Consider the following 15918-nt stretch of genomic DNA (forward strand, 5'->3'; position numbering starts at 1 on the left):
AACACAAAGGGCTACTTTTCTTGGCTCGGCCTTTATAACAATAATACATATGATTACATGCCGTCTAATAATATTAATGTTAGGGACTATTCACAATAGTTATCAGTAATTATTACCATGGCAGCTATGGTTAATTGCTATTATGTGATCAGAAGTTCTTAGTACCGTTTTAAGTTTGATTCCCTTTCTTAGTTTTTCTGTGTGATTCTAAATTTCCCACAAGTGACTGACAGTCTGGATTATTGCAGCTGCTGGATGCAGTGGCAGAGGGGGTGTCAAGGGGGGCCAGGACTACCTCTGGGGGGGCAAAATTTAATATGTGTATGTGCACATCTATATATATATATATATATATATATTAGGGTTGAAACGATTCCTCGAGTGATTCGAGTACCTCGATTATTAAAATTCCTCGAGGAAAATTGACCTGCCTCGAAGCTTCGTTAATTTATGTTTTATCATTTAGCGCACCGTGTTTCAGCCGGAACATTATTTGCGTTGCGCGGAGCTCTGACTTCCGCCTCTGAGTTGTTGACGGAAGCTACGTGTTAGCGGCATAACGTCCAATCTTCAAGTTCGGCCCGCGGGGATTTTACTGATTGGTGATAATTCCGGGTTTTCATCGTTTTTGTGGGACCAATAAACATCCTTAAAATGACCGGCGCGATGCCGGGAGTTCGGCAGCCTTTCTGCTCCGGAGCTGCTGGTTGAACGGCGGGAAGAAGCTGAGGAGGATTTCTACAGGTGAGCGGAGAGACTGAACACGGCGGGCGGCTGAGGGTTGATGCTTACAGGGTAAGAGCAGCTTTACGGACGAACCGCACAATAAACTTATATCATCCCGGTCTGAACAAACGGGAGGCGGAACATGGCGGGTAGATGAGTTTCTGAACGGAGGAGCCGTAAATATCCCGTATTGCTCCCCGGTCTACAAAACAGTAACTGGTAGGGAAGCTCAAATGTGGAAAAAATAGACTGATGTTGATATCCGATAGTAACACTGGTGTTATGGAAGATTTACCAATATTTTATTTCATAATTGTTTTTATCCGATTACTCGATTAATCGCAAGAAAAATCTATAGATTTACTAAAATAATCGTTTACAACAGCCCTAATATATATATATATATATATATATATATATTTTTTTTTTTTTTTTAAATAACCAAACTGAATATTTTGTTATTTTTTAAGCCCCTCTGTCATTTGACATGTTATAATTAACACCTTTGACTGGCGCACATGGAGACATGATAGACTTTATGCAGAGTTCATCGCAGAGGAAACTAAAATCAATCAAATAAAAGATCCTTTCTGAATATCATCTCATGGACTCTGAACTAAATGTCTTTCTGACCGGGAGCTGACAGCGTGTTGAAGAGTTATGGACACCTTGGTTAGGAAGCTCTGTTTGGACAGGTAATTTGACAGGTAACAATAGTTCGGGTCGGACCAGAATTATTTGCCTGATGGTGGTTCGGGCTTCTAATGAGTTTACATTTAATGAGTTTGGAGCACACAGGGAAAACAAGAAGAGAATGTGATCTACTTATTGTAATTTAAGTAGAGGAATAACAGCTGACTGTTGAGAGAGGAAAGAAATTAAAGTGCAGATCCGTTAGAAACAAGCGCAGAGCGCTGGGCAATAAATGCGCTTAAATGCTCCACCGTTACGCTCCAATTAATCACACATGTGATGACAAACGCCAAATATACAATAGTTACACTGCTTACGTTAATGGTGTTTTAAAAACAAAACCAGTAAAATCTTAACTGAGTTAATATGTCAGATTCCCTCCTCAGCCTCGTCTTGATAAGAACAGAGAGCAGTTCGCTGGTTTCTGTCCAGAATGTGATCAAGCGCACAGCTGACACTTGGTGCGCAGACAGTTTCAACTTTCCCTTCAGAGAACATCGTGGAGCTCATTATTAATCATTATAAGAACAATATCTGTCAGAGAATCACCTCTGATCTGGATGCTTTAACGGACCAGAGACTTTGGAGCGTCCAGCAGCTGATCCGCTTCTGCTGGTTTTTCTCCCGCTGAGAGAAGTGATGCGGATCAGGAACCGATCAGAGTTCTGCCGTCTTCTAATCACGTCATTTCGTGAAATGTTACCTGATTTCAAAAACGTTCTCGCAGAGAAATAATAAATGTTTCGTTTAATGACTACAAACTGGAAATAAAATGATTTTTTTCTTTGACGGACAACGAAAAAACTCCAGCGCCACCTCTGCTCCAAACTACGAACATTGTCGGCCCCTCTTCGGTTTTTTCTTTTTTGCGGAGGATCAATAAATAACTTATTGGTGTTTTACCATCACCAGGTATGAAGGGCTTTAGCCTTTGAGTTGCACCACAGCGCAGCACAACTGAAACATCCAGGAGAAGAATATCAGCTTGTTTTTATGAGTATAAAGGAGGCTGGTATCGCGCCTGATATAAATCTATTTATTTATGTCACATGGACTTATGTAAAATTTTATACATTTTCTTTTCATGTATTTATTATTGTTTTTCTTCTTTAGATATTAGGTTGACTTAGAATGATTCCAAATAATGTACAGGAATAACCTGGTGCTGTTACATGTCAATCATCAGGGGGGCGGGGGGCACTGGGGAGGGGCAATCAGATGACAGGGGGGGGGGTGGCACTGGCCCCCCTCTTGCTCCGCCACTGGTTGGACGCACTGAGATTTTCCTTTAAATAAAAGAAAAGTTATTGTATATTTTTATTATCCCTCTTTATTATTAACACATCACATCAATAGTCCATCGATCCGAACAACAATATCCCTCAGTGCTGAGGCATTTTATGCTGTTTTGATTGAACAAATCAGGAGGGAGTACCGCTCCAAGATGGCCGCCGTATTTCCTGTGCCGGAGCAGCCAATGTGGGATCTACTCTTATGTCTATGGCGATTACTTGTTTAGAAGCGAATTTCTGGCTGCAAAGTCAAGTAATTCTGATCTTTCATCCTTACCTGTGAAAGGTAATGCCAATTAATCAAGTTTGTTTCGTAAAACGGTTGAAACACACATCACATGACTTAAGGAGCTCTGATCGCCCTGCTGCCACATAGAAGATGGTGGATGCTGTTACGTAGGACTCAGTGCTCCATCAGGTGTCATATTAATGTCTATGGTTTTGCCAACTTAACTTCTGACCAGAGCTTTGGACGTTTGGAGGCTCTGCTGCTCATTGCGCGGCAGCTCATGATACCAGCCAGTATCTTTTTTTTTAAATAATCCTGTTGAAGCATGTTTTAAAAGCAATGTCTGACTTTCAATTTTTATTCATTATTTCCTTTGTCATATTCAAGTTATTTCTGTGACCATTGTGGGGTTTTTTGTCCACGTGTGTACTCAGTGGAAGTGACCTGCCGTCTCTGGCAGTGCTAGCCAACATGAGATGTCTGAAGATGACAAATCATGAACTGCTGCAGTCAACTCACAACAACAACACTTCAGCACAAACTTGACTGGTGCACATGTAGCACTATTTAAAGTGTAAAAGGACTGGATGGAAGAAATCAGAAGACTAGAATTCGTCTACTGGAGCCGTTGTCAGTAATTAATAAAATAATACAAAAGAACTGCTTTCAATACCATGTATTTTGAAGGAAAAAATTAAAGTGAACAATATAAGACATACTTAGAACCCAAAATAAATACAAAAAAAATATACACAGTACTGCGGCAATCCTTCATTGATTTGTGCACAACTGGTCTCAACTTCCCCGCTGGTCAGTCCAAAGTCTGACCGACACACATTCAGAAGTCCATGGTTGGATTATCCAGATATTTAAGTTGACAATGTCCCAGCGCAAGTTCTTTCGGATAAAGAGATGAATAATGGAGTGTGTGCCTGAGTGGTGAGATGGAGGGGGAACTGATACAGACCAGGATGAAGTGATTCTTAGGGCTCTCCTGGCTCCAGCCAGTTTTCAGAAGCTCGCCATCTTTTACCCTAAAAAGGGATCACCTGGCCTGTATTAAAATAAACAGGACCAGTAAATTTCCAGCCTGCTAGTTAACTAGACTTTCTTTTCAGTTATACATAGAGATAAATGCAATAGATCTAATCTGTCAGACCAAATAAAGTAATATTTATCTCATTTTCTTAAACATGTTGAATTTAAGACATTAGATCAGACAACAATTAGCATTGGCTACCACCAACATGCTAAAACAACATTGTGTCCACTACTCACCAATTCCATCAACAGTAGAGAGCATGGCAGCTTCAGGGCTCCAAACTCACTGGATCTTTTCAGATCTACATGATTTTTATATTGTAAGGTTAAAAAAAGTGCATAACAAACAAAGAGAACTGATTGTTTGGAAACACCAGCCTGTAGCTCCTTTGTCTCCAGCTCTCCCCCTCACACTTGACTGGGGAAAGCTGGAGCCTAAATAATTACATCAGGTGTGTCAATTGGCTGCATGCACTGTGACTGACTGTCACTCTAACCAATGGGGCAGCAAAGGTGGGACTAAGGGCAGTTTTTTTTCACCCCGGGTTACACGCACCAGAGGATGTCACCTTTCTTTAAAGAAACAGCTATATGGCCCAGCTACCTGCCATATAGCTGTTTCTTTAAAGAGCATCCACACTGTCCCACAATCACAAGTGCAGGTGAAAAGTTTCACTGTCACAATAACATCAGCATAGGTCTTACTGTCATGCAAATCTATTCAAATTTAAATAAAGGGAGAAACTTGCTGTTCAAGTCTTATCAAATAACTTCCTTTTTGTTGCAGGTATGATACAAACCAGGGGTGGGCATCTCCAGGCCTCGAGGGCTGGTCTCCTGCAACTTTTAGACGTGTCCCTTCTTCAACACACCTGAGTCAAATAATGAGGTTGTTAGCAGGACTCTGGAGAACCTGGAGGAGATTCAGCTGTTGGATCCAGGTGTGTTGGACCAGGGAGACATCTAAGAGTTGCAGGACTCCGGCCCTCCAGGACCAGGACTGCCCACCCGATATAAACACAGGTCCTGTCACAATCTGAAATCTTCTTTTACCAGAGTTTCTGTCAAGTCAAGATGAACTTGAAACTTTTTTTCGTATTTGTCTATTCACATTTGTTAGATAAAAATATTAAAAGTAAACAAGGAAATGATTTTGATAGTTCCTTCTAATGTTTAATGAAATGATGTATTGATTTGATATATAGATTTGTTTTTTTGCTCCTTTGTTTTACATTAATCAGCATTTTGAAACTAAAAAATATGATTTTATTTTATTTTTTTGCTTTAGGTTTTTACTAAACAGGGAAGTCAGACCATGCCTACAATTAATCAACAACAGACTAAAGGTAAGTTTTAGAGTATATGCATTTTTATCTGTACATTATTTGTGTAAATTTAGCCTAGACTGAAAAAAGCAAGGCTGCACAGTGGCGCAGTTGGTAGAGCTGTTGCCTTGCAGCAAGAAGGTTCTGGGTTCGATTCCCGGTCTTTCTGCATGGAGTCTCCATGTTCTCCCTGTGCATGGTGGGTTTTCTCCGGGTACTCCGGTTTCCTCCCACAGTCCAGAAACATGACTGTCAGGTTAATTGGTCTGTCTAAATTGTCCTTAGGTGTGAGTGTGTGCGTGGTTGTCTGTCTCTGTTGCCCTGCGACAGACTGGTGACCTGTCCAGGGTGACCCCGCCTCTCATCCGGAACGTTAGCTGGAGAGGCACCAGCACCTCCTGACCCACTGAGGGACAAGGGTGCAAGAAAATGGATGGATGGATGAAAAAAGCAATTAAAACGATCATGTAGCTCATGCAATACACAAATTCATTACTGTGATTCTTGAAATGACAGAACTGCTCAGAGTATGTCATTATGATGACGATAGATTCATAATTACTTGGAATAGAGGATTATTTCTCAATTATGGTCCTCAGGGACTAGTATCCTGCATATTTTTAAATGTCTCTCTGGGTTAAGTAACTAATAAGGTTAGCTACCATACACAGCTCTACACTACGATGTCACCAGTTGACTCCAAATCCATCCAAGCACTGAAACAGATAAATGCAGGGGCGTGTGACGATTTGCGTTTTTTTTTTTAAATTTATTTATTGGTTTTTCCTGTGCCCTTGTTCCCCTGTGAGTCTCTGTGATGTCCTGTACTCCCTGTTGATTAATCGCTGCTGTGTCTAGTTTTCCTGATTACCCTCCCTGTGTACTTAAACCCACCTGTTGTCTTTGTCTCTTATCGGGTCCTCGTCTAAAGTCAGTTGTTGTCATCTCACGTCTGCTCTCCAGTAGAACTGCTAAGTCCTGGTTAGCGTTAGCTCTCGTTTTCAGTCCTCTGTGTATCAGTTGCTACCGGTAATTAGCTGTGTGCTAAACTCTCTACCGTGCCGCCTGTGTTGGACTGTTCGAGCTTCATCATTAAATTCATCATTTCCTTCACAACCTGGGTCTCTGCGTTCATCCTCACCACCTTCCATTCACCGCATCATAACACTGCGGCGCCAAAAATCTCGGGTCCCATGACAAAAAACTTAAGATTTACCTTAAGGCAAAACAGTTTTACCTTAAGCAAGTTACGGTAAAATTGGTCTGGCTCCAGTCCAGACAGGAGATTGTTTTTTTATTATCGTTTTATAAAGATTGTTTGAATTTCTGTCAGCAACAAATTTATTGTTTTTGTTGTGTAATTTGTTAAAGAAGAATTTAGATTATAATATATTTTAAGAAAATCTGTGGATCAATTTTCTTCTCACGGATCCCACGTTCTCCCAGCGGGCCGAAGTGAAGCCACACAGAAAACAACAATGAGTGTTGACGTTCCAGAATTTCAGTTTAATCCAATAGAAGACAACATATGAAATTACATCAGAAACTGCAGAACAACAGAAACATACATTTATTTACCTGAGACAAATAGGACAGAAGGAAAAGAGCAAAGATGCATCTTTGGAGAGTGCTGATGCAAAAGCAAAATAAAACAGCAATCTGATTTGTTACTCCTGTGTACAAACTTTTACAGTAAAGGTGTGTTTTTTCTCTTTAATATATTGTCTTTGACCCTCTTAAAAGTTGGAAACTCCCTACAATTTGCTTCCAAGATCAAAGGCCATTTGTCCCCTTTGTCTAAACAAAGTGAGAGCAGAGCTTCTCCTAAACTCCTGCTGTTTGTTAGTTTACATCAGTGGTTCCCAAACTTTTTGTCCTGCGCCCCTCCAGTGGTTTCCAAACATTTTCTGCCCCCCCCCCCCCCCCCCCCCTCCCTACAAATAGCTGTGTGGTTAAACAATGTGTTTTTGTGTGTGTGTGTGGGGGGCTCGACTTTTTGGGGGGCAAAATGAATCTATGTAGCTGAACATAGACAACAACTTAGCCTATAAGCTATTTGTTAACAAGCTTAAGGTGATGTATTGATATAACTAGTCATCTTTTAGCTAACTTTACATGCATCCAACAGCTTTACTCAACTCAGTCGGTTAGTTTGGGGAAAAACTGTGAAAAGTTATTTGCGTTTTGCTGGTTTGCTGCCATGATTCTAACACACCTGTGCAGCTCCGCACAGCACCAGCAGGTCTCCTTTGCTGCCACACAGGTGTAAACCCAGCGTCGTAACGCTCATGTTGCATTTAAAGGCGGCTCGGAAAAACAGGTTACCACATGTTAACAACGGATTAAACCGTTTTAACTGCTGATAGAGTGACAGAGGACACAGATATGGGAAGTGTGGAACATACAGTAGGGGTTACTGTATCAAATTGACAGAGGAATAACAGAGTCGGCCGTTCTAAGGTAAGAACCCAGCGCATACAGCGTTCATGGTTTTTTTTTGTTTTTCTTTTTCATCCAGCCGCCCCTGCCAACCCGAAACCCCCTCGCCCCTGCAATGGCACGGCGTGCCCCACAGTTTGGGAACCTCTGGTTTACATGAATAAAGACAATTATAATGTCCTGCTTCTCGAGCCCCCATGACATTTCGCCACGCCCCCTTCACCATGTGCTGATCGAGCCTCACTATTTGCTCAGCACATGTGCTGACATTTCTGTCTTGTCTGCCCCAGCTACCTGAACTTTGTATTTTGTGTAAGTGGGTTTTGATTCTGGATTAAATTAATCTATGAGTCTCCTGCCTGCTGCCAGGGGCGCTGCCAGGAATCTTGGGCTCCCTGACAAAAAATTTGCAGCTGGTGCAGCTGGTGTTACAATTTTTTGAGTCTATTTGACCCATAAAAAGCATCACAATTTTGAAGGCTTGCATCTGCCTTCCTTTCTTTGGTTCAATACTGATAATTAGCACAATATTTACTGCTCATGGATTTAACATCCAACAGTTCACATCCAGTATGCAAGTAGGTTGCGTAAACTTTTTCTATTAGTTTTAGATACTGAAATGTCTCTCCCCATGAGCAACAGTCAAAAGCAACGTGGAACTACACATAGAGCAATCCAGATTTCTCAAAAGTCCTATGTAATTGCACTTTATTCAAGCTGCAGTTTCACTTCAATAAAAAATATGGGTTCAGATTGTGATTGACAGCACTAAAACTCTCCTGCCTCAGACTAGTTGTTTCTAGCAATTGGAGAAAGCAGAGGAAATAGATTTTTCACAGATTACCTCTGATATCATACTGTCACAACATAATTTTTTCACAGTTTTAAAAAAATATGTGAAAAAAATATATTTATATAACATTTGTATATTTATTTATATAAATATACACATATTTATAAAAGTTACATAACTGCAGCTTTAATTTCACTCAGGAGAGAACAGATCAGAAGGGACGTGGGTCAGAGCTGCTGCTGACTGACTCATCTATTGTCACGTGGTAAAAGGTAAAAGGGACAAGTTAAATATATGAATATGTTCTTAATTTTTCCCCTTAATTCATTAAATGCTAGCGAAAAGGAGGTAAGCAGTAGTTTGTAGCTAAGCTAACTATGCTAAATGGTTCATAATCTCACACAGTCTACCCACTTCTTGGAGAAAAACTGGGTTACAAATTAACACTCTTGCCTTTTTCTCTTTCCCTCTATTTTTTTGAAAACCTAATTTTCTAACTTCTAGCAGCATAGTAACTGCCACAATCATTCGTATCTTCCACTGCCTGCTGCTAACAGAGTCACTCTGAAGCTCTCCAAGCAGGAGCAAACCATTTAACCCAGATAGGGGGGTTCGGGGCGTGTGTGTGTTTTTGTTTTTGTTTTTGTTCTGGGAGTGGGAACATAAAATTTTGATTGCTAAAAACAATCTTTTGAAAATACAATATGATTAATTTTGTAATTGACAGGGCTCAGGTTTTTGTTTTTTATTTTCTATAAACAAAAAATAAATAATTAAATTGTTGTTAAATTGTCAGAATTGTCATCACTTTCCCCCCCCCATACCGCGCCCATGCCCGCTGCTATTGGGTTTATCTTCTGCACTTCACCATGACAGTGTGTAGCTAAAAGTCAGAGACGGAAATCCAATGAGAAATCCAGTGGCAGTCTAAAAAGACAAGCACAACACTCTTGGCATCCAGACAAAATTAAGACATTATATGTATGTCATTACAATAAAAGTCATATTTTTTTCAGTAATTTATTTGAATTATTTTGGTGATTATGGTTTAAAGCAAATTGAAACTCAAAATGAAGCTTCATTGAAAATTTCAATATTATACAAGATTGTAAGTAATTAATCTTCTTTTGAGTTCCTCTTTTTTAACTAAATTTCTTAAGTAATTTAACTTTTCAATGATATCCTAAATTGTTAAGATTAATCTGCAAAATTTCTAAACCTGATTATTTTGCTCTTCCAGGATTGAACAACACTCTCTCCAAACTTGGCCTGGAAGAGTTTTATCCCAACAAGCTCACTCTACGATCTCTACTGGAGATCAACAAAGACACTTTGCATGAAGATCCTGCTTCATCAGTAAAGGACATTCCATGGCATTTCCTCAAAAAATTGTTGAAGATTAAAGCTGAGTGTAGAAGCTGTATTTTGTTACCAGCTAATGAAGAGGATGAACATGAAGATAACTCCTTTGACATAGACCTCTATACTGCCAGTGATCATAGGATAAATGCTCTCGACCTGATAGTAGCACTTTTCCTTTGTGCCGACAGCTTCTTGCAGCAAGAAATGGCTCTCAAGATGTCAATGTGTCAGTTTTCTGTCCCACTGTTGTTGCCTCATGTTAATAACAGTCAGTGCGGCCTGATGCTTTGGGCTCTCAGAGGCATTGTTAAAGAGTGGCGTCCTCACAGTTTGACTGAATCAAAAGGTTTCATTGTGGACACGATTGTTGAGGCAAATATTCCTTTGTTTTCTTTTGTTCGTCTGAAGAACAGCAGTTTATCAAAGTCTCAGATCCTGAATCACATTCTCAGTCGAGACCAACAAACTCAAAATATCTTCATTCACAGAGATATGGAGGGAGGAACAATTAAAAGACAGATATCTGATGGACTGGTGGAGATCTGCTGGTACCTTCCCAGTGGGAAAGAAAATCTGGACATTTTTCCAGAGCCAGTTGGTTTTGTCAATCTGAGAGGAGACATTAATGAGTCACATGCACAGTTCAGTTTTCTAGTTCAAGTTTCTACAGCTATCTTTGTGTTCCTGGACAAGGTTGAAGAAAATGAGCAGGAAACTTTTAATGCTCCTGGAGATGTGAAAAATAAACTGTTTTTGGTTGTGAATGGCCAGGAGAGAAACAGGGAGGAGATGATGTCTGTCAAGACAATGTTGGAAAATATTGATTTCCCAATGAGCAAAGTGATAGTGAAAGGCAAAAAGGAAAACCCAGTTGAATTTTCAAAACAACTTTGTGAAAATATAAAGAAATCATTGGAGCATGCAAAAACAGAGAATGGCCCAAACATCATCCGTGAAAAAGCTGTTGAACTCGGACTGTCAGTGGATGAACGCAGAAGTGAAAAACAAGAGAGAGCAGCTGAAGAAATTATGAGAGGAATCAGGCTGCAGAGTATACCTGATTACAAGAAACAGGACCTGCCTTTACAGGGAGAAAACTGGAAAAAGTTATCAAGACTACAAATGAACCTATGTAGACTAAATATGTGTGATGCTATAGGAGCAGAAGATAATAAATCTCAAATGCAGGAGGAAAAAAAACAAATCAAACAGCAACAAGCAGAATGCAAACTATGTAAAGAAAGTATGAGTTTCATTGATAACATTTCCACAAGCAACAAAGAAGAACGAGATTTTTTCCTGAAGTGGCTGAAACTCAAACTTGACTCTCACTCAAGAGAAAAAATGTCTGAACTGCGAAATCAATTCATAGAACAGAGCAGAAAGAAAAACCCAGAACTCATTAAAGAGCTGGATCAGGCTCTGTTAGACAGTTCTTTAGGACTTGAGCATTTCATGAGAGAGATGGGTCTGGTATACGAGTTTTCACAAAAACCCACAGAGGAAATCTCTCGTCTCCCTCAACTGGCTGCTGAGATGGTGATGGATGGACATCCTTTAGAGCTTCTGGATGGAGATGCTTCCAACGTCCCAGAAAAATGGGTGTCAGCTGTACTTACTGAGGTCCATAAGAAAGTTGGAAACAGGAGTAGATTGCTGGTTCTGACGGTTCTGGGTGTTCAAAGTTCTGGGAAGTCAACGCTCCTCAACACCATGTTTGGTGTCCAGTTTCCAGTCAGCAGTGGCAGATGTACAAGAGGAGTTTACATGATCTTCCTCAGAGTTAATGAAGATTACAAAAGGGAACTGGATTATGATTTCATAGTTCTCATTGATACAGAAGGTCTCAAGTCTCCTGATTTGGCTCAACTTGAGGACAGTTACGAACATGATAACCAGCTGGCAACCTTCGTCATTGGCTTAAGTGACATCGCCATCATCAATATAGCAATGGAGAATGTAACTGAAATGAAAGATATCCTGCAAATTACAGTCCATGCATTCTTGAGAATGACCCACGTTGGAAAGAACCATGTGTGTCACTTTGTTCACCAAAATGTTGCTGGAGTTTCAGCTGATTCTAAGTGCCTGACTGAGAGAAAACGTCTTTTGGATCAGCTCAATGAAATGACTCAGATTGCATCTCAAATGGAAAAACTTCCATCTACTAAACTTTTCACTGATGTCCTGGACTACGATGTGGAAAAAAACAACTGGTACATCCCAGGTCTCTGGCATGGCACTCCACCAATGGCTCCAATAAACACTGGTTACAGCGAAGCTGTTGCTGAATTCAAGAAAAATCTTCTGGAGACAATAAAGAGCAACAAAACCAACGAACCCAATCAGATCCCAGAGTTTCTAGAATGGGTAACAAGTCTCTGGAGGTCAGTTAAATATGAAAACTTCATCTTTAGTTTTAGAAACACCCTGGTGGCTCAGGCTTATGACAATCTGTGTAAAGAGTTCAGTCAATGGGAATGGGAGTTCAGAAAAGAGATTCACTCATGGCAGCAACAGACAGAGGTAGAAATATTAAACCATGACAATGACTCTCAATTGGAAGTTTTAACTAACAAGATTATAAGAAAAAAAGTGGAAGGATCAGTCAAAATGACGAATAAAGAAAAGAAAATGAAGGAAAAGCTCAATGAGTACTACAAGAGGACGGACAGAGGTGTAAATCTGATAGAGAAATATAAAGTTGACTTTCAGAACAGGATCAACAGCCTTGCCAATGAAATCAAACTTTCAGTGGAAAATAAATTGGATCGTACTTTAGAACTGAAAGTAAAAATGAAGAAAGCTCAAGAAATACAGAGTAAATACAGAGTTGTGAATGAAGAGGCTGTCATGAGGCTCCTGTGTGAATCCAAGGCCTACACTCTGTCTGAAGATCAGCTGACAAATGAGTTTGAGAAGATGTGGTCTGAATCTACTGCAAATCTGTCTGGCCTAAAAGAACGAGACATTGCTGGATGTGTCCTCAAGCAGCTGAAGGGCCATTTCTGTAATCGAAATGTAAACCAGGAATTAAGTAATGTTGATTTGAATGAAGAAGGAAAAAAACCACTCAAAATTAAATCTGAATATATTGATGGCTGGATGGTTAAATTACCTGTTGTGAAGCAGATAAAGACCAGTGAACTACAAAACTTTACAGATTCTATCCTGGAATCCTGTGAACAGTTTTTACAGAGCAAAATAGAAACAAATGAAGATTATCATGACTCTTTCACAAAAGAGCTACTAGAAAATGTCGACACACATTTGGAACAATACAAGAAATATAAAACAAATACAACGTATGAGATTGATTTGAAGCTACACATTTGTGGCTTCGCTTCAAGAAAATTCCTGAAAATGCATCAAAGGTTTCTGTCAAACCTGAATCCTAAAAATCATCTGGAGAAGTACAAGGCTAAGTATCAGTCAGATTTTATTGATTTGTACAAAGAGAGAGATGACTGTCAACGTAAAGCCAATGATTACATTCAGCTTGTATCAAACCAGCAGTGGAAGATTTCATCAGCAGATCTCTGGGAGTGGACATTGTGGATGAGATCTTAACGAGCCATCATTCTGCAGAGTACAGCTCTCATTCATTTTTCCACAACATTCACAAAGAGTTGCTGCTGAAGGATGACTTTGAATGTTTTGTAAAAGACATAGATAAATATGAACTATATATGAAGAACTGGATATTTCAGCACATAAAGCAACAAATGTCACAGAATAAAACGCTGTATAAACTGAAGAACAGGAACCTCAAAATCATAACTGAAAAGATTTCAAAGGCTATAGAAGCAGCATCTAAAGGACCAGGTGACGTTCCTCTGCCAGATGACACTGAAAGCACTAAAGAGCTCATCAAAAACATCAGAGGATCTTTGGTTAAAGAAATCTCAATTCCAGTTGAAGCTGAACAAACCATCCTGTTTCAAATCCAAAGCACATGTCATCCATTTATCGACAGTATCAAGATGGAATTGGAGAACCTGACAACCCAGCTGGAGAATGAATATTTAACATCTGAAGACATCGATGAAACTGTGAAAAAACTGACAGTTAAACCTCAGGATGAACTTTTTAAGCGAGTTTTTGGATGTGGGCATCAGTGTCCATTCTGTAAAACTCCATGTGAAGCTGGAGGCAAAGAACACCAGCTGCACAGTGCAGCTATACATCGACCACAAGGTCTGGGTAGATATCATTATCTTCAAACCAAAAAACTTGCTCCAGAACTCTGTACAACTCATGTCCAAAGTAATGCCAAATTCAAAAATTCACTCACTGAATGGAAGCCTCATCCTTACAAAGATTACACAACATATTATCCAGACTGGCAGATTCCACCAGACCCCAGCATTGAGGCTTCAGACTACTGGAAGTTCATCCTGGTGAAATATAATGATCAATTTGCTGAAGAATATTCTGCAGAACCAGCAGATGTTCCACAGGCCTGGTTGAACATCACAAAGGAAGACGCTCTGAAAGGATTAAAAGATGCTTTCAACATAAAGTAAATTCCTCTAGTGTCGTTAACACACTAAACAGGAAAATCACAATACGGCGTATATCAATGCACACTTGTCTGAAAATCCTAAGGACTGTGGAGAGAGTTTGGATCAAATTTATCAGAACATTGAACAATTTACAGAAGAGAATTAGGGCCACTGAAAAAAATAATTATGACTTTTTTCTCAGACTTCTTTTTTCCCCCAGTGGCCCTACTTCTCTTCTGTAAAAATTACCTGGAAAAGACAGAAATGAAAGAAATGGTTTCACTTAGAATGACTGATCATTTTAATCAAGCAATTATGAAACAAACTACAAAGTTTTTAGTAGTTTCTATTATTACAGCTACAATTTTCTCTGTATTTTTCCTTTAAGCAAAAAATTATTTAAGTCCAGCTCATTCTCTCCTTTTATTTGTTTAAGTTGTGTTGTAAAAATATACCCCTAAAATTTCATTGTAGTCATTTTAATTTTTGTTGTTCATCTTAAAGTATTTTAAAATTATGTTTGTTTTAAAAGTGCTTTTGTATCCTGTAACAAGAGAACAAATATAAGGTGTGCAGGCCATGTCCGTCCATCCAGTTTATGCAGGAAGAACATACAAACTCCATGCAGATTTGAACCCAGGACCTTCTTGCTGCAAGGCAACAGTGCTACCAACTGCACCACTGTGCAGCCACGCACAGGCTGTTTTTCATGAATTTTAACCCCCTTATTTCCAAGTATGTTTCTAATTTTCATGCTGTAATAATTGAATTGCAATGTGTGAATGACGCCTGTAGAACTACAAAATCTGAATCGTCTTTATCCACCAAGCTTGTGCACAATGTATTTAAGTTCAGGTCCACTTTGCTGTTTTCTTTGTTTGAAAAAAACTCAAGCGTAAAAATAAGTTGTCTACATGTATTAATTTCAAATGTTATGCAAAGTTGTACTATTATATTTTTCTTTTTTGTTGTAGATTCTAGACTGATTACTAATTGCATTGATCATGAAACATTTTCTTTCTAATGGAAACATATTTTTAAAGATGGCAAAGGTAATTGTTTTATATTTTATTTCATATTTTTTCTCTTTGGTCTTTAGCACAGTGTGATTTGATAGGCTGATTTTAATACTATGTTTTATTTCATCACTTTTTAAAATGGTTCTTGGTTTTCCGTATTTTTTATTCTTTTTGTGATTATTTAGCACTTTGTTTAAATGTGTTTTAAAATTTAGTTTGGAAATAAACTGGACATCGATTTGAATTAACATTGGTCAGATTTTTTGTAACTAATAAAAACATGGCTGCCATATTTGCTCCATTTTTGTCAAAACTGTCACTATGTCCCGATCGATCTTCTCCTTGAGTTACTATTGAAGCTTTAAGAAATGCAGCTCTTCCAACAAAAACCAACCAATCAGACCCAGGAGGAAGGTCTTAGCGCTGTCAATCAACCTTGTATAGTCAATGCTCAATGTGCTAATGGCAGAGAATTGATTTACCATTACAGAAAA

The 15918-nt window shown here is 39.1% G+C and overlaps 1 pseudogene across 1 annotated transcript in view; it reads left to right on the forward strand.

The window, feature by feature from the left end:
* LOC103462998 (up-regulator of cell proliferation-like) overlaps window positions 1-15707 on the forward strand; it is a 28366-nt pseudogene extending 12659 nt beyond the window's left edge. The window contains exons 5-6 of the transcript XR_014087038.1: window positions 5270-5327; window positions 9779-15707. The product of XR_014087038.1 is annotated as an up-regulator of cell proliferation-like (transcript). The remainder of the gene's footprint in view (window positions 1-5269; window positions 5328-9778) is intronic.
* The last annotated feature ends 211 nt before the right edge of the window (window positions 15708-15918 follow it).

The sequence above is a fragment of the Poecilia reticulata genome, chromosome 3 (assembly GCF_904066995.2).
Source record: "Poecilia reticulata chromosome 3, P_reticulata-male-v2, whole genome shotgun sequence".
Taxonomy (NCBI): Eukaryota; Metazoa; Chordata; class Actinopteri; order Cyprinodontiformes; family Poeciliidae; genus Poecilia; species Poecilia reticulata.